The 20373-nt window shown below is 46.3% G+C and overlaps 1 protein-coding gene across 2 annotated transcripts in view; it reads right to left on the bottom strand.

Moving 5' to 3' along the window:
* The window catches only part of LOC144806636 (uncharacterized), a 67686-nt gene that overhangs the window by 45564 nt on the left and 1749 nt on the right, over window positions 1-20373 (bottom strand). For both annotated transcript variants that reach the window (XM_078672954.1, XM_078672953.1), the window contains exon 2: window positions 15689-15758. The gene's annotated coding sequence lies outside the window, so the exon portion shown is untranslated. The remainder of the gene's footprint in view (window positions 1-15688; window positions 15759-20373) is intronic.

Raw genomic sequence — 20373 nt, 5'->3', positions numbered from 1 at the left:
CTGTTAAAATGAGTCTGAAAAATGCAGCTTTTTATCCCATTTCTAGTTAATAAGATTTGCACTGGAAATGGCGACTAATCTCCTGAAAAAAATGACATCCCGCCACCAACCCCCACAGCATCCGCCCCGCCCCCTCAAGGCCAACCTCACCACTCTCAAACTTCACCAGCCGCCACTGCACTCTGGAATCCCATAGTTGGGGGGCAAGGACAGGCAGCAGAACAGGGGAGTAGTTACAAGGAGTTGGACTCACAAGAGGAAGAGTCATGAAAGGCGGAGTCTGCAAGTAGGTGGTAAACATTCGCAAACGGGAAGGGGTCCTGAGGGGACACTTTTCCATTTGTGAATGGGTGTGAAAATATTTTTTAAGAGAAGGCAGTGGTCCCAATTTAGGTAATCGCAATTTGCGAATCCCTTTTGCAAATGAAAGAAGCCTTTCCTAAATGCGAACTGTGCATTTAGGAAAGGCTAATTACCATCAACTTCAAGTTGATGGTAAACATGTGTAAACTGTGAAAAATGTAAAAAAATGCATTGTTCAAAGTGCCATGTAGCGGCATGTGTGTGCTTTACAAGTACACACTTCTCTTTTTGGGGTAGTAATTCGGGGGGAGGCTTAGGCCCCTAGGCACCCTTGGCTTTGCATTCGCAGATTGCGATTACCAATTTGGCAATTGCAAATTAGCAAATGCAAAACCCTTCATTCCTATGGGTTTTTAGGGCTATAGGAATGAATGAAGTCATATTACCTAATAGCGATTCGCTATTTACAGAATCGCTATTAGGTAATGTTAAGGAATCGCAAAATAATTTGCAATTCCTAAATAAATTGCATTTTGAGATTCCAAAATAGGGATTCGGTAAAATTCGCTATTTCAGAATAAAAACATTTAAAATCCAAATCACATGTGACCAGAAAAAAAAAGAATCAATGTTACAAAATCAATTTCAAAGGCACATAAAAACCCCAATAGCCAATTGCACGTATATAGATAAAAGGACTACCACGTTAGGGGTAATTTCAAGAAAGGCAACAAGGCAGCAAAAAGGAAAACAATGATCATATGTATACAGTTGATGCTTATGTAGCATTTATCATAGGGTACCTTTTTTGTCTGAGACGAACGGCTGCTACTAAGAAGCTTGCAATATTAAATATCTCCCATGGATCAATCAACATTTGGAGTTAAATTAAAGCAGGTTTAACTTGTACAAAACATTTTTCTCTTAAAATAGGAACTAAGAACTTCCTGCGAATCACAGTATAATGGTCGCAAAACATTATAAAATGCATAGTATCCTGTGGTGAGAATTTGTCACAGGTACACGGACTCAAATCTTCTTGCCTACTCCATCCTTGGGAATTACCTAAAAAGAAGTGAATTAGATTAAAACAGAACCTAGTTAAAAGCAAACGGTGGAAGGGTTTAGTAACAATTCTCAGGTAAGGTTCAGTCCGAGGGGAGGTTTTTAACCAAAAATAAGCCTTTACTGATGGTTTCAGTAGCTCCCGCTCCTCACGCTCCACTGACAAGAAATTCAAGAATTGGGTTTTAATCCAAGTCAGGTCCTCTTTTTTTATCATATCCGGTGAATTAAAAAGAACTGGGCGCCCCAATTTTAACATGCTGTGCTTAACGTAATAAAGCCACGAGATACTACTAGCTTGAGTCCCTAATAATCTGATGGTTAAATGTTGAGTCTAGATTAAGCCAGGTCTGACACATACATAACCCCTAGCAGAATTGTCAGAGAATGGTGACCATACGCATTTGTTAAAGCTCAGAGAGCGGGGAACGTCGTATATGCTCGGAGAGGTTATTAAGAAATTCATTGACGTTCCATTAGTGGCATGTGAATTAAAAGAAAGTAATGAAGTGAGATTTCCTGGACATTTGCTTGTTCGCCATGAACTGGGTTCTGAATGCAGGGCACCTGGACTTTGCTCGACAAGTTTCCTCACCCTTGTCCTGAGGAGGCCAAGAAGGATATAAAGGCTGATAAGTGTCAATTCTTGATGGATAACAAACATTGAAGTTAATTGGGGGACTGATAAGAGTGAATGCAAAAATGTATTTTCAACTTTCTAGACCCCCACCACATACTTATAATCCCAGATGGGTAATGTGACTGCTATAAAGAATGTGTGCCATGCAGACAGCGTCGCCCCCCTGCTTTCATGGCGTGCGAGAAAGCAGAAACATAATGGTATTAAGTTTCATTTGATGTTTCTGCCTTCTTGTACGGCGAGAAAGCAGAAGTGCCTTTTTGGGGTGGGCGGTCCTGCTCCAGGGCAGGGGGGAGTGGCTTGCCCACTGTTGTGCATGCTGAGTGTTTGATCGGCTCCAGGGCCGACCAAACAGTCAGTACGTACAACAGTGGGCAAGCCACTCCCCCCTGCCCTGGAGCAGGACCGCCCACTCTCTCTTTTTTCTCTATTAGGCTGGTGCGGCGGCCTACAATGGAGAAAATGGCCCGGTTGGGGCGCGCTCCAATGCGCCTCACCACTTGTGATTGGTGGAGCCTGGAGGGGAGGGACGCTGCCTTTGCTGATGACGAGAGCTGCAGGCACAGAAAACGCAGGACGGCGGGAGCGGGAGCCGGGACCCATCCAGAAGCGGGACGGTAAGTTTTATGTAATATATTTTTTTTATTAAATGAACCCCTCCCCCCTCCGTGACGACCCAATTTCCACCCCCCCACCCACCCGTCATGCGGGCCGCGTCTGGCAGTACATCTAGAAGGCCTCACATCATAATTAAGTCGTTTAATGTGACTAAACAACAATGGCCTCGAGGAAACCCTCCACGCGGTAGCTACTAAAGATGGTAATTCACTCTGGGGCTCAAGCATGGAGGCAGGGATAAAGAATCTGAAGCGATAATGCTGTATCCATGAAAAATAATGTTGTAGAGGGTGTGACATTTACACGTCTTAAGATATGCAGAAATGTGGACAGGTTGTAGGTATTTACACTGCATTTGTCTGTACCTTCCCCATGTCGTAATTTGGCAATACCTGAGTTAGCGTTAAGCTCAACTACACGAACATTTCTGTTAACTTGACTAAACGTGTGGGGGCCATTTTGTATTCGTGGCTTCCATTGCCTATGAACATGCGGCCCCGTGGTCAGCATGCCCTTTCGTCCTTCCTTCATGCCAATGAACCTTTACCCTACCCAGCAACAGGCTATTTTTAGCAATGGTCAGTCTCGCGCATGCGTACGTCTGATCTTTGGACTAGAGAGTGGTCACTCCTTAGGAATGTTCCTCCCAACTGACCAGTGGTATTAAACCCCTCCTTCATGTTGGCTGTGTTCCAAAAATGCCCTTATATGTACCTAAAACTGTTCTAATGTATACCGCCTACCTTTTTATTACCTTTAAAATGTATAAAAGAGGTCGCACACCGATGTTCGGTGTGATACTTCTTGCATTGCCGAAGGGTGCTGTATGAATGTACCACCACCCCATGGGGTCCTAATAAACTTGTCTCTTTGCATTTTCAGTTTTTGTGCCAACTTCTGTTTTATGGTGTGCGAGTGTTTCTGCAAGTATGTAGACCTGATAGAACCCGACACCACAATTGGCGACCGCGAAGGGACCTCATCGACGACTCGGATGCCCGAAGGAGAGGTCACGACGAAGGATTGGAAACTCGCTATGGACGCGTACGCTGCCACTGAGTGACCCAAGTCTTGGCACCCACTGTGTTTTTTCCTTTCCTTCTGATCTGACCTTCCAGGTGGCGCCGGTCCTCGACTGAGGTTCTGATCGTTTGGCTTGTCGTGTAGTGCCTGTTTTGGCTGATTCGGCTACGGAACTTTGCAGTTTGAATCTGGACACCTTTGAAGAATTATCGGATGAGCTTATGTTTGGTAAGGTAGTCTATTGACACTTACTGTGGCTTTTTGAATTTGAATTTGAATTTGTATGAGTTAGCTAACGTTTGGACCTTTGATTTGAATTATATGTGGAGTGCACCTCACATAGGCAGGCATGGAGGGATATTTCTCTGCTTTTGAATTTGTTTGAACGGCACATTGTGCATAAGTACCCTTAAGTGCCATTTTATGTAATATCGCATTTTTCCGTGATATTTTGAACATGCCTGTCCTCAGCACACTCCGAGGAATGTGCTGCTTTGGAAATGGTACCACTTATCGATTAAATGAATCTCAGCCGGCTCCCCCAGAGGGGACTCCTAATCGCGAAATGTACATTAAATTTGCCCTTCCTCCCATAATGTATAGCACGTTATGGCACAAATACACTAAACCTGATCGTGAATTGCAATGGCCACTACATGGGTCATTCGATTTGCGAAAAGTCCAGTATGTAGGACAGTGTTTGTTTCAGCGCAGGTCTAGGCAGGATATGTTTGATTGTGTGCGTATGTGGGAGAAAGCGGTGCGTGAACGAATGAAGCGTGCAGAAGCCTTGGCGGACAAAGAGCAGCGAAAGGCTGCTCGGGATAAAGCTTTACAGCTACAGGAGAAGGAATTGCAGGAACAGAAAGAGAAAGAGAGTCGAGAACGTAACCTGCAGGTTAATGGTCAGTTTCCTATTAGACGTCCTCTTTACCCTGTCCTTACTAATGAATTAGATGATTTTTCATTGTTAGATCGTTACCCGCCCCCGTATGTTCAGCCTACGGCTCCAGATGTGGAATCGGACGAGGATAATCAGGACAAACAACGTACCAGGTTACAGGTCGAGCGTATGACGGAATTGCGTTCGATTGCCCGTAAACTTAATGTAAATTCTATAACTGTTTCAGAGGTTGATGATTTTATGAGCAAGTGGTCCGACAAAGAACGATTGTATTTTTTAGATCATCTTGCAGGTGAAGTTGTTGAGTGGTTTAGAAAACACTCTCCTGAGTTGGAACCTAAAGATATATCAGTTGGTCGTGAGAATTTTCGTAAAGGTATTTTTGCTCTTTCAGATACGGACGAATTCTTCCGGCGGTTGGTTCAGTTACGAGATGAGGCGACGCGATTGCGAGCGGCAAACAAAACATCAGAGCAATCAGCGTCTGGATCGACGGAAAATTCCCGAGTGTGCCCTATTTATGGATCAGATAAGAGTGTTGCAATTAATGTTTTGCCTATGCGGGAAGCTGCACCTTTGTATGTCCCTCCTAAAGGGGACGGTACGGATGATGATAAGACGTCTAAAGATTCAAAGGGCTATTTTGTGTATAATTGGGTTTATACGCCATGGAATAGAGCAGATGTTATGGCACTTAAGAATGCTTTGCCTGACCCCCGTAAAAATCCAGCAGCTTTCTATGAAGGTGTGGAGGGTGCTATTTCTTCGTGCATTATGACGTTAGTTGATATTGATCTTTTCTTTGGGCTGATATTGCCTCCTGATATGTGGAGGGTGATTCGTAAGTTTGACGATCGAACGATATTAGGCGCAGATTGGAAGGACATAGTGAGAGCTGATTCAGATAGGGAACCTGCATGTAAACCGTGTCAGTTGATTTTAGATTTGCCAACAGCTATCTTGAATAAATTAAAAACACTTGTCCCTCCTAAGAAAATAGATTGGACAGTGTTAGCGTCGTGTAAGCAGAAGCCAGACGAATCGGTTTCTGATTTCTTTTCACGTTTTGAGGAAGCATTCCATGATTACAGTGGTCAATCATTAACAGAGGACACGGGCAGGCACTTATTCGTAGATTAGTATGTGGCTAATCTCCTACCGGAGATTGCTAAGCGATTGAAGGCTAGTGAAAGTTCATGGACCACGGCAACGCCTGCCTCCTTATTAACTATGGCTCAGTATTATGAACGTCAGGAACTAGAGGCTAAAGAGAGTAGTGATAAGAAAGTGAAGGACTTAAAGACGAAAGTGATGTTGGCACAGGTTTGTGCTACGCAATCGAGAGGGAACGATAGGGGTAGACGAGGATCGTACGTTACGTCTCCCCCTCGTTCCGACATTTCTGAGGATCAGTGTGCATACTGTAAGCAGTTTGGACATTGGCTCGCAGATTGTCCTGTGCTTCGTGAACAGCGTAGTCAGAGGGGTCGAGGAAGTGGAAGGTCACGGAATAGTTATTCAGGACCAAGAGGTGGAGCGAATGATCGCGGTAGGGGTGAAGAGAGGGGTCGTGGTCAGGTTGAACATAATACTTTTGATCGACGGAATCAGTATCAGATAGCAGAAGGAGAGTATACTGAGTCTCAGGATAAAAATTATGCATAGGGTTGCGTAGGATGGGGTGTGGAATCGGTTGAAGTACCAGTCGATCAAAGGGGTCCATATATATCAGCACATGTTTTGGGTTCTACTGATCAGTTTCTGGTCGACACAGGAGCTACTCGAAGTGCTCTGTCTAAACACTTGGTTCCAAGGGCTCCCCTGTCTGGCGAAACGATTACAGCAATAGGGTTTGATGGAACACCTTCACTAAGCCCATTGTCTCAACCCCTTACATTTCATGTTGATAAATTCACTGCCCCATGTCCGTTTCTATTATCTCCAAATACACCAGATAATATTATGGGACTTGATATGCTAAAGCATTTTCGTGCAACAATACGCTGTGCCCCTGAAGGGGTGCGGATCATTTTGAATGAAAACTACCCATAAATTGAGAGATCGTTCCTCATGCAAGAGGCCGACGCATTAGCTTCCCTTCCAAGTACGTTATGGGCTACTTCCGATACTGATGTGGGCCAAATGATTATTCCTCCTGTGTGCATTACTGTGAAGGAGGGAGCGGTTTTACCTCGTGTTCCTCAGTACAAGATCTCTAGAGAAGGCGAAATAGTTTTGATACATATTGTGAATGACTTGATAACGGCAGGGGTGGTGGAGGAAGTTCCCTATAATGTTTGCAACAGTCCAATTCTTCAGATCCTAAAGAAAGACACAGATACTAAGATCTATCGTTTTATTATTGATTTGAGGGAAATTAATAAGATAGTTGTACTGCAGTATCCAGTAGTATCTGACATTTCCACTTTACTTACGTTGGTTCCACCCACGGCTACTACATTTACAGTGATTGATTTGAAAAACGCTTTCTTTTCAATCCCTATCCATCCTGATAGCCGATATTTGTTTGGCTTTATATTAAATAATAAATCGTATAGATTTTGTCGAGTTCCTCAAGGTTACACCGAAAGTCCTAGCATTTACAGTCAGGCTTTGAAAAGACAACTTGATTCATTTGATTTGCAGTCTGGGGTGGCACTCATACAATATGTTGATGACATTCTGCTTGCAGCAGACACACAGGAGCAATGCGAGGAGAGTACACTCTCCCTGCTTTCTTTCCTTGCGAAACACAATCACAAGGTTTCGCGGAAGAAGCTACAATATTGTAGACCAAAGGTGACATATATTGGTCATCTTTTGTCTAAGGAGGGACGTGCATTAACATCAGACCGAATCCAAGCAATCTTAGATACATCAGTCCCTTGCAAGCAGAATGATGTTCGTGCTTTCATAGGGTTGACGTCCTTCTGTAGGCAATGGATACTAGGATTTTCGTACATTGTAAAACCCTTGTTAGCATTGCTGTCCAAAACTGCATCACTCCCCCTCGAATGGACGGACGAATGTCAAAATGCTTTAGAACAACTGAGACAAGCTCTTTGTTCTGCGCCAGTGTTAGGTACACCAGATTATACAAAGCTCTTTACACTGTATGTACATGAGAAGGATGGGTGCGCATTGTCAGTCTTGGTACAGTTACACGGAGATAAACAGAGGCCTTGCGCATACTTTTCAGCGGTACTCGATCCTGTGGCTTGAGGACTGCCTGGATGCCTTCGAGCAGTTGCAGCAACAGCAGTAGCTATACGGCAGAGTGAGGGAATAGTTCTGTCACACAAATTGTTGATGCTAGTTCCCCATGCAGTAGATGCGCTATAGAACCAAACGAAAACGCAGCATCTAACCAGTGCCCGTTTAACAGGATACGAGTTAACATTGCTGGCGCCACACATTACATTGCAGAGGTGCGCCACTTTGAATCCCGCTACTTTATTGCCATATCCTGTTACTGAGACCCAGGAGGAAGAACAACATGATTGTGTTTTTCTGACTGACGAACAAACAAAGGGTTGTGTCGATTTACAGGACACGCCACTTCCTGATGTAGATGGGGAACTGTGGGTTGATGGATCGTGTGTGAGATTGCCAGATGGTACGGCTTCCGCAGCCTATGCGATCACGACACTTAAGACAGTGGTAGAAACAGCACGAATACCACAAAAATCTGCTCAAGCGGCTGAATTGATAGCCTTAACGAAAGCTTGTGAGCTAAGTGCTGGATTATGTGTGAATATCTACACCGATAGTCGTTACGCCTTTGGAGTAGCGGACGATTTTGGCCTACTCTGGAGGGAACGAGGGTTTATGACCTCACACGGAACACACATCATGTATGGAGAGTTGGTATGCGACCTCCTGAATGCACTATTATGCCCAAGGAAGGTGGCGATAATAAAATGTAGCGCACATAAAAAGGTGACGGACAAAATAGGGCAAGGAAACGCTTTTGCAGACCGCATAGCGAGAGAGACTGCCATGTGGCAAAATGACTCCCCTATGTATGTGGTGAGATCGCAAGCCGAGCGATGGCATGATGCTAGAGAGGAAGTTTTAGACATACAGAAATCAGCGTCTGAAGCGGAGCTTGCAGCATGGGCAATAGAGGGAGTGTTGGATGATGAGGGTTGTTGGATGATGAGGGTTGCTGGAGAAGCAAAGACATGAAGAGATGGAAATTACCTGCTGCTTACTTGCAGGCAATGGTTCAAATGACACATGGGTTGGCACATATTGGAGCTCTTCCGATTACTAAATCGCTTACACGAGTTTGGGAGCATCCTGAGATTACCAGCACGGCTAGGAGAATAGTACAGACCTGTCTGATATGCCTACAGTACAATCCTGCAAAAGGAACCTCTACTACTAAAGGAGGGTTCGTTCCACCTACTGCACCATTCGAAGTACTGCAAATGGATTATATCCAACTGGAGCGTTGTAATAACCTTAAATATGTCCTAGTGGTGGTGTGTGCCTTTAGTAAATAGGTTGAAGCCTACCCCACAAAGGACAATACAGCATTAACAACAGCTACGGTACTACTAAAAGAGTACTTCCCACGTTATGGTGTTTGTAAATTTTTGTGGAATAATAATGGTCCTCATTTCGTTGGGAAGATAGTAGAGCATGTCCTGAAAGGATTGGGAATCAGACAAAAATTCCACGCTGTATTCCACCCGCAGTCAGCAGGTCTAGTAGAAAGGTATAATGCGACTCTGAAGCTGAAGCTAGCGAAGATCGTGGCATCCACGTATTTGAAATGGCCGGATGCTTTGCCATTGGCATTATTGTCTATTAGATCAGTGCCACACTCCCGAACTGGCCTCACACCCTATGAAGTGGTGTTTGGAAGGCCAATGAATATCTGGGGAGTTCCAAAGCCTCGTTTGATACATGATGTGCCTTGTATAATGATGAACGATTATTTGGCACGATTAACAAATGATTTACTTTCTATTCATCAACAGGTTCGAGAAGCGCTCCCCGACAATTCCATTGGAGAGGCTCACAATCTTCGTCCTGGCGACCATGTTATGATCCGGGTGTTTGAGAGATCCAGCAGTTTGGAGCCGAGGTGGCGTGGCCCTGAGCAAGTGCTGCTGGCAACGCGAACGGCTGTGCGAGTCACGAATAAGAAGCGGTGGATACATTCAACGCACTGTCGACATGTTTCTCCAGACCTGGTGAACCCTGAAGTGCTGTCCGATTACAGAGACATCTTGGATGCTGAGAAGAGCCCAGCTGTTACGCCTCACGAGTCGGAGGGAGCCTTCCCGGACCACACTATTTCTGGCGGAGTGAAGTACAATCTACGGCCAAGGAAATAATTTTTTTTGTATTTTTCATGACTGGTTGGTAACCGTTCCGAGGTTTGTGAAACGGAAGCCGGGAATATCAAGGGGGGGGGATCAGTTCTGTCTAGTGTAGCGACACCCGTCTTGAATCTCTGAGAAAAACTCAACGGCAGCCTTGGTTCTCAGCACCATATTTTTATTTTCTAGTTTGTTTCTTGAGACTTTTGTTCATTGTACCATGGCACCTATGACATTGAAAAACAGAAGAATTCTGGGTGCGGTTCTTTTTGTTGCGACAATAGTGGTAATAGCAGTAATAGCTTGGACTATAGAAAGACTATTTACTGCACGGGACTATTTACTGCCTACCACTCCAATTCCATCTGAACATTTCCATTTTACTTTGCCCTATCACGAAGAAAGACATAGACAGACCTATTTGAATAATAGTTTCATTCAGATATTGCACCACACGCATAATATGACCAACACGTCCAATTGTTGGGTATGTGGGATGTTACCTGGGCATCAGAAGAAGGGAGGAACCCCACTAAATCCTCTTCCTTTTTCTCACAATGGGTCATGTAATGCTTGGTACACTCTTCTCTTTACATTGAGATGGCCAACAAAAGGTGGACTACTTTTTCGATTGAACAAAGTTTGCTATAACGATCGAGATAGCTATCCACAGGCAGAAGGAACTAAATTCGAGTGGGAAGAATATCGACCGGACAATGTATCTACGCCTCGTATCTTCACCAATCAGAGACTTACAAATATGACCAGTTTACATGTAATTACCGTTATTGATACAAAAGCAGACCTTTGTATTAGGAATAAGGGAACAATTCCGGTGGGGAAAAGTGAATGCAATGTTACTCTTGCCTTTGATGCATCAAATGGTGTTTCATGTGTGGCCTCACAAAACACTTACTTTATTTGCGTAAATAAAGGTTATCATCGTCTTCCTCTTGGATGGTTAGGTACATGTTATATATCTTTTGTATTACCCCCTGTGTTTATTGCCCCACCTATGTACCATAATGATTATGTATTGTATCACGATTTTCTATTGAATAGAGTTAAGAGAACATTGGATATTGATGAAGTCGACCAAACTGACACCTCACTACAACAATATGTGGATTTTAATTTAGGGTTGTTCTCTTTTGTAGGTGCTGCCCTAAACAGCAGGAAAATTAGACGGTTAACGCGTGTTGTGGAGGCAGTTGCTAATGAGACTGCTTCTGCTTTAGGGAATTTAACTGAAGAGCTTCAGATTACAAGAATAGTTACGCTTCAGAACCGGATGGTTCTGGACGTAGTGTTAGCTGATCGTGGGGGTGCATGCCGCATCATTGGAAGTAGTTGTTGTGTTTATGTGCCAGATAATTCACCATCTGTGTATGATGCTATCTCTAGGTTGCCCAAAATTGCCTCTGAAATTCACACTGACAACGGTACTTGGACTTTTTCTAGCTGGTTTTGGACTCTGCTTAGTACATGGGATTGGAAACTGTTAACTGTTCTATGTGTGATTATTGGGATATTTTTCTTCTGTTGCCTATGTATTCAATGTGGTCCTACCTTATGTACTGTATGTATTACGGCCTGTATCTCATCCAAACGAGCTATTGCTAAAAATGTACAGATGAGTAATAACGTAGTGAAGCAAATAATGATGATTGACATTAATGATGAACATTCAGATTACTTCCATTATGAGGTAGCTTCAGCTAAACGCTAAAAGGGTCGTCTGTCGTAATTTGGCAATACCTGAGTTAGCGTTAAGCTCAGCTACACGAACATTTCTGTTAACTTGACTAAACGTGTGGGGGCCATTTTGTATTCGGTGGCTTCCATTGCCTATGAACATGCGGCCTCGTGGTCAGCATGCCCTTTCGTCCTTCCTTTATGCCAATGAACCTTTACCCTACCCAGCAACAGGCTATTTTTAGCAATGGTCAGTCTCGCGCGTGCGTACGTCTGATCTTTGGACTAGAGAGTGGTCACTCCTTAGGAATGTTCCTCCCAACTGACCAGTGGTATTAAACCCCTCCTTCATGTTGGCTGTGTTCCAAAAATGCCCTTATATGTACCTAAAACTGTTCTAATGTATACCGCCTACCTTTTTATTACCTTTAAAATGTATAAAAGAGGTCGCACACCGATGTTCGGTGTGATACTTCTTGCATTGCCGAAGGGTGCTGTATGAATCTACCACCACCCCATGGGGTCCTAATAAAATTGTCTCTTTGCATTTTCAGTTTCCGTGCCAACTTCTGTTTTATGGTGTGCGAGTGTTTCTGCAAGTATGTAGACCTGATAGAACCCGACACCACACCCGTGCATCGTCCAGGCCAGGCCCCCCACGTGCCTTCATGGCCCCAAGGTAGAGTCCAGGCACTGGGCCAGCTGCATAGAATGCCGCGCTCACCTGTCACAGCTGCATTATGTGACAACTGATATCTGTAGAAGGGCAGTAGACGGTGCTTTCCTGCCTGCCACCCCCTGGGCTTCTCTCGCCCCTGCTGCTAGGATCAGGATTCAGCTAATGAGCAGGGCGAGCAGAATATTCCCAGAGAGGCACCTAGCGCCCACTTAATTAATAATTAAAAGCAGCTCGGGTCCACCGGGCGCTGAATGCCAAAGACGGCGATGCACAAACACCGTGTGGGAAAGCTGCATGGATAAGTGAAAATAAATATTTGAAGGGAACAGAAGGGTGTGGGTCACTCAAGGTGTGCCCAGCCTGCGTAAAGTTGTGACCCTGCCGTGTGGTTAAACACACAGCACTGCCCGCCGCTGCAGGTGTAAAGGCTGGGGAGAGGCCTAGAACAGAAGGGGAGGTTTGATTTGTTAACAAAAGAAAGAGGGCGGTGACCCGTGGGCCTGCTATTTACCTAACTTTGTCTGCCACGGCCTTAGAGTTCATAGTGGCCCACCACGGGGACTAGTTCTTTTAAAGTACTAGTCCCCGGTGCGGGTGTACAACCATCCCTTCGAGCTCATCATGGCAGTGAGTGAAATCAACTTTTGGTTACATTCAGAATGCCTGGAGCAGAAAGAGCTGTGAGTGTGTGTGATAGAGGTGAAGGCCACGTGGACTCTGTGCTGAACGACGAGCACGCAGGGGAATGAGCAGCCTGGAAGGGCATTGTTCACCATGCTGGTGTCCAGCGAGATTCCTACTACTGACCGGTTTACCCAGTGCAATATAATACGCAATGGAGCCGTGTCGCATTAAAAGCAATCCTTCCTCGTTTAATGTTTTTTGGCAACGTAACTTTTCTTATGACGAGAGTATCAAGTCTGCTTTGACAATTTAACTTGCGTTTTTCTTAGACCGCGTACATTGTCAGGGCACTCTTAATTTCCATGCATGTTGGACAGTCCTGGCATGGATTCGTCGTTTTAATAGTTGGTGGGTGTAATCAATGGATGGTGCACGGACATGATAAAATAGTATTCACCCTAATGTTTGGACTCGCTTGTACACCCAGTGCTTTACTTATAAGAGGATAAGTATGGATTTAGTGGGTCCTCTCCCAAAATCAAAAAGATGATATATCGATATACTGGTTATTGTCGATTACGCAACTCGATACCCAGAAGCATTTCCCCTACAAACACCAAGCACGAAAACAAATCAGTGAAAAGTTACTAGAATTTTTTTTGAGGGTAGGATTTCCAAGAGAGATTTTGACAGACCAGGGTACCCCCTTTGTTTCTCGTTTAATGAAACAAGTCTGTAAAACCTTAAAAATTACCCAAATAAAAACATCTGCTTATTACCCTCAGACAGATGGTCTGTGAAAGCGATATAACGCCACCTTCAAGCTAACCATGAAGAAAATGCTAACTACCGAAGGGAAAGAATGGGACATGTTGTTGCCACTCGCCCTCTTTGTTATTTGAAGCCAGGTTCAGAGAAGCTTGGGTTGTTCTCCCTTTGAACCTCTTTACGGGAGACAGCCACAAACCTTGCTAGAAATGACAAGAGGAGCGTGGGAACAAGAGAAACAAGAAGAGACACAACACCATCTAGAATACAGCCAAAGCTTAAGAAACCGCATACAGAAATTGCGAGATTTTGCTCCCAAAAACCTAGGAAAAATTCAAAGAAGCCAGCAGATGGCTTACAATAAAGGAAAGAGGTGACAACAGTTACAGATCCATGACTGGGTGCTCCTATTCCTACCTTCCTCTATACGCCAAAAACGGGCAGAATGGAAGGGACCATAAGAAGGTGCTGAAAGGATAGGCCTCACTACTTACCGGTTACACCTTTCCTCAACCAAAACCCAGATATACCACATAAATATACTAAAGAAATGGTTGGGACCCCTCCCCAAAGACACCCATTACGTTTTGTCTGACTCAAAACCCATTCCTTCAACATTGAATAAATTGCCCATAAACGAACATCTAACAGAGGAACAAAAAGTGTCCCTCTTAGAGTCCTTCTCCTCCATCTTTTCGGACCTCCTGGGAAAATCAACAATACTCGAGCATGCCATTGTTACCACACCAAATAAAGTAATAAAACAACGGCCCTACAGAATACCAGGCGTTAGGCGGGACGCAGTTCCTGCCGAAATACAGAGCATGTTACAACTAGGAGTCATCAAACCTTCCAGCAGTAACTGGTCTCCCCCATTGTCATAGTTCTGAAACCTGATGGTTCCATCCGTTTTTGTATAAACGTCCGAGCAGTCAATACCATCTCGAAATTTCACTCATATCCGTCGATGAATCGAGAAATTAGGCTTAGCCCAATATATAACCACATTCGATCTTACAAAAGACTATTAGCAGGTACCACTTAAACAGGAAGACCAAAAAAAATCGCCTTTAGCACCTCTAATGGGCTATACGAGTTTACTGCACTGCCTTTTGGGTTACACAGAGCACCAGCGACGTTCCAAAGACTTATGAACAAAGTTTGCTCCCAACATCAAGAGTACTCCTTAGCCTTCATAGGCGATATCATAATATGTAGCCCTAACTTGGAACTACATCTCGTCCATTGTGGGAAGATATTCCAAGCACTTAGGACTGCAGGGCTCCACGTGAACTCCAAAAAGACCAGGATAAACTTCACCAAAGTCAAATATTTGGGCTATTTATTGGGAGATGGGGCTATCGCTCTGCAACAAGAGAAATTGAGAGCAGTCTTAGACACCCCCTTCCCTCCCACCAAAAAAGGCATTAGATCCTTTTTGGGCTTACAAGGCTACTACCGCTGGTTTAAACCCAATTATTCTGAAATAGCAGCACCACTAACCGACCTACTGAAGAAAGAGAAAAGGAACTAAGACTTGGTAAATCCTCCCCAAGCCGCCAGAAAGGCATTCCACGAGCTCAAGTGAGCCATAACCTAAGGCGGAGAAACCAGCAGGGAAGACCGGAAAAACGGAGAACACCGAACAGCCTTCCGAGAGAGAGAACTGGAGCCTTGGGGAGGTCACAGCTTGTTGGCGAGGAGGGAAAGTCGAAACAGAAGGAGACCAGACCTCACTGAAGGACGTGGAGTCACCACGCCATGGCCCCGGAGTGACGTGGCTCTTACAGGTGAGTGGGCGTCTATGGGGCTTTTGGAAAGGGGCTGAGTCAGAGACGGACCGGAGGGGAGGCTGAGGGGTGAAAGGGACCCAGGGAAAAGGAAATAAGTGAGATGGAATAGGAAGACAAGAGCAGAAATCATTGGCTACTCTTCTTGTTTTGGTTGCTCCAACCCCCTCCCTTCACATTTATGCATAGCTATTATTTATCTCTCACATCCTCCTTTGATTAAATCATAAAGCAAAAAACACTTACCTGAGCCTTTTCCTTCTGTCCGAGGGACGACGGTGGCCGAGGCTCAACTAAGGGACTGAAGTGGAAGATTCTGTGGGAAAGAAGAATACAAAAGAGACAATCAATCACTGTGATTTCCTGTAATACTAATAAAAAGTGCACACCAAGAAACTATTCAATGCAGTGTGCTCCCTCTTGACCGACTCTTCTACAACGGGGAGCTACATACTCTCCCTCCAGGGAATGGGAGACAGAAACACAGAGACCAACAGACACACACAGACAGACACGCAGACAGACACACACACACAGACACACACACACAGACAGACACACTGACACACAGAGACCAACAGACACAGACAGACACGCAGACAGACACAGACACACACACACACACACACACACACACGGGAAAGCAAAGTAGGAACAGTTGTTCTTGTAATGTTATCCTGTTCCCCACATATGCACAGAGTCCAGGTGGTGAGTTACTTGTCTTTATTTCAATTATATATATATAGGTAAATCTCAAGCAAGAGGGCGCCGAGCGTCTAACACGACTGCTCCGGTCGCCAGCTCCGTTATCCCCGCTTTCGCGCCTCCAAACTGGCGCCTACTGCGCATGCGCGCCCTTCGCGCTCCTGTCTATGGCGTGACGCGTCATCGCGTTCACGCTCATAGACTAGAGCGCATCCTACATATCTCCCCTTTTTAACAGTAAACACATTTAACTATTCAACCACCACAAAGTAGCACAAAGTGTCCCAATGTTCTCTGGCTGGCGGCCAGGTTGCCAACTATCATTAATGTCCACCCATTTCATAGTCTCTATATCTTGAGGGCACTGTAACTGCCCGGCCACTACGGGTGTGTCTTACCGGCATGCTCTCTTCCACCTCTCTGTCTCCGCCTGGTCTCGCACCATCTCTCCAATCTCCACTCTGAGTTACTCCAGCCGGAGTGACCTCTCTGACTGCGCGCCCTGCGCCGGGAATGTCCATCTCACTGTTGTCTCCTGTTTCCTCGGGCAACACTTCATCAGCTTGCTCCAGTCGCGGCGTGCTCTCGTGGAAGTCCTTCTGTGCCTCTGTCTCTTCCAGCTTGGGCCATACAACAATCCTGTTTACTCTAGCCATGCGGTCTTGGGACCACACTCTGCCATCGCTGAGGAGAGCTGCTCTACCTCTCACCTCCTTGACTTGTAGAGGCTGACTATATTTGCTGTCGCCTTTCTTTTGAAGGGTAGGGAGTTTGACCCTAACCCACTCTCCTTCCTCCAGCTCTGTTCCTTTCACATTCCGACGTTTGTCGAAATTCGCAGCATAAATCTTCTGGGCTTTTTCCAAGTTGTGTTGGACCACCGCAGGGGACCATTTACTGGTAATGGTCTTTTCCCGCCACACAACATTGTCTCGTGTGAACGGATGCCGTCCTCTCAACACTTGAAATGGACTGTACCCCACAGCCGTGGGGGTGATCCTGTAAGACCACAGCATGCTCATTACTTCAACCTCCCAATCCTTTCCCTGCATGATGGCCGCCTGTATGGAGCCCATCAGCACGCGGTTGAACCGCTCCACCTGGCCATTGCATGCGGGATGATACACTGCCGTGTGTCTGGATTCGATACCATTCCTTCTCATGAACCTAGTCCATTTGTCCGAGACAAACTGCGGGCCATTGTCACTAAGGATGGTTTTGGGAATGCCTTCCCTTAAGAAAACTGAAGTCAGGAATCTCAAAATCGTGTCAGTGTCCATGGATTCTTGAATGTCCACCTCAGGCCATTTTGAGTACTTATCCATCACCACACACAAGTACTTGTTCACACCTTTGCTGTCCAGGACCGGTCCCAATATGTCGATTGCCACATTCTCCCAAGGTCCCTGTGGCGTGTCGAACTTCCCCATGGCCGGTCGGAGAGGCCTCAGCACTTTGTCAGCGCCCTGGCATTGGCCACACTCCCTCACTTGCCTTTCAATGTGAACGTCCATGCCTGGCCACCAATACATCTGCTTGACTCGTGCCTTGGTCTTTACAATACCTAGGTGGCCCTCATGTAGTAGAGTTAGTAATCTGGGTATCAGTGAATCCGGCGGCACAACTCTTTCGCCCCGATAGATAAACACCCCAGAGTCACTCAGGGACAGTTCTTCCCTAATTTCATAGAACCTTCGTACTCCATCAGTGAGCTTCCTTTTGTCAGGCCAGCCCGATGTTAAGTATCTCTTAATCTCCCCTTTTTCCATGTCCTCATCATAGGCGGACTCCCATTCTTGGGCACTTATCGAACTCTCATAGTCCTCCATGCTTGCCACCATCTCTTCCTTATCCAGGGCTTCCTCTGGCGCCACTTCCATCGCGGCAGCCCTGCTGAGATAATCCGCTACCCTGTTCTGTGTTCCCGGCAGATATTCGACATCGTAGGTATAATCGAGTAACTTCAGAGTCATTTTGGCTATTCTCGGGGTCGCCGTCTCATGCCCCGAGGAAGTCAAGACCTTGATGAGGGGTTTATGGTCCGTTTGCAGTTTGAATCTCGTACCCCAAACGAACTGTCTGAATCTACCTAAGGCCCAGGTGACTGCCAACATCTCTTTCTCGATTACGCTGTATCGTTGCTCCGTCGGAGACAGCGCACGGGACGCGAAGCAGATCGTCTCAGTGGCCCCATCATCTCTCACTTGAGCCAAGACCGCCCCCAAGCCCTTGTCACTGGCATCGGTGGTTACCACGGTCTGGCCCGATGGAACGAACCCTTGCAACGGAATAGCTTGACTAATGCAGGTCTTGATGGTGTCAAACTCCTCTTGCGCCTCTGCGTCCCACTCAAACTTGGTCTTGTCTCTGATGAGTTGTCGCATTCTGTATGTCCGGGTGGCAAAGTGTCTCACGAATTTACTATAATACTCGGCCATTCCCAGGAACGACCTCACCTCCTCCTTGGAGCTGGGTGCCTTCGCCTCCTTTATGGCCGTCACATTTCGTTCCTTGGGTGAAATTCCGCTCGTGCTGATCTCATGCCCCAAGTATGTCACCGAATGGGTCCCTATCTTGCACTTACTCCATTCCGCCGTTAGCCCTCTGTTCTGCAACACTTCCAGCACGCTCCGCAACTTCCTGTCGTGATCACCTTTTGACGAGCCCATCACCAAGATGTCATCCTGAAAGTATTGTACTCCAGGAATGTCCTTGAACAAGCGGTGCATCAGCTTCTGAAAAACAGCCGCTGCGGATGCCAGGCCAAAGGGCATCCTCCGGAACTGGTAGCACCCAAATGGAGTGATGAAAGCGGTGTACTTCTTGCTCGAGGGATGCAGCTCTATCTGGTAGTACGCAGACGTGAGATCGATGGTGGAAAAGTGCGTCACACCTTTGGTCTTGGCGAGCATCTCCTCGATTCTGGGAAGGGGAAACTTTTCCACGATGAGACTTTTGTTGAGCTCGCGGAGGTCAACGCAGAGCCGTACCTGCCCATTTGGCTTCTTGACCACGACCAAGGGGGATAGCCACTCTGCACTATCCACCGGCTCTATGACACCTTGCTCTTCTAGCCTCCGGAGTTCCTGTTGTACTGCTCCGCTGGTGGATATGGGAATGTTCCTGACTTTATGCACCACCGGTACTGCACCCTCCTTGAGGACCATTTTGTGAACAAACTTGTCCAGTTTTCCCACTGATCCGTCGAAAACTTTGGGGTATGCCGACTTCCAATCTTCCTCTCTCGTGAGGGGCCACTCGTCTGTCAAGAGAATCTGTTCCTTACCTCCCGGGTTGAGTATGATCCCCAGATCGCCTGCATCTCTCCACCCCAGCACTGAAGGTCCTCTCTCCGCTATATACAGGGTGCACGTGGCTGACCTCCCTCTAAATTCGAAGTTGAAGTCTCGACACCCCACCAAAGGAATGGCATTTTCCGTGTACGAGATGGGTCTGATGTCCGGTGGCCATAGGTCTGGCCCCACTACAGGCACAAAGTCTTCCTCCCATATGGACCTTTGCACGATGGTCCAAGGAGATCCTGAGTCGACGGCCACGTGTACCTTCACTCCCCCTATCAGCATGTCCGTGCGAGGCTTGTCTCTTCGCTTCCCCGTCACCTCAAGTACCTGGTCCTCGATGCACAACACCAAGTCGTCGTCATCCAAATCGTCCTCCTCGCTGACGTCGGCTGCTGCCGCTTCGACGCACTTGACCGTGGATTTCTTCCCCTTTTTGCGGCAGACTTTCTCAAAATGGCCGACCAGGCCGCAAAATGAGCATCTGGCGCGAAACGCGGGACAGCGTTTATCCTGCGCCGAATGTGCCGTGCTGCCACATCTATAACACGCAAACTTGTTGTCTGTACTAGGGCGGCCTGCCTGCTTCCCTGTCCATCTCAAGTCCTTCCTCTGATCTCCATATCCTCCCTTGGCTCTCCCAGGCTGGGGTGCATCTTCTATCTTGTTCACCATTTGCCTCGGCGCGTTCTCCCGTTTTGCTGCCTCCGCACCGCGTCGTGACATTTCAGCCTTTTTGACCATCGCCACCACTTCTTTAAGGGACGTCTCGCTCTGCGCCCACAGTTTGTCCTGGACCGACCTGCACGTGGTGTGCATAACAATTTGGTCTTTTATATATTCTTCCTGAAGCCCTCCATACTGGCACGTGATGGCCAGGCGTCGGAGCGCCGCCACGTAATCATCAATCGACTCACCAGCCTCCTG

The sequence above is a fragment of the Lissotriton helveticus genome (genome assembly GCF_964261635.1).
Source record: "Lissotriton helveticus chromosome 1_1 unlocalized genomic scaffold, aLisHel1.1 SUPER_1_unloc_91, whole genome shotgun sequence".
NCBI lineage: Eukaryota > Metazoa > Chordata > Amphibia > Caudata > Salamandridae > Lissotriton > Lissotriton helveticus.
This window is presented reverse-complemented; position numbering and strand designations above follow the sequence as displayed.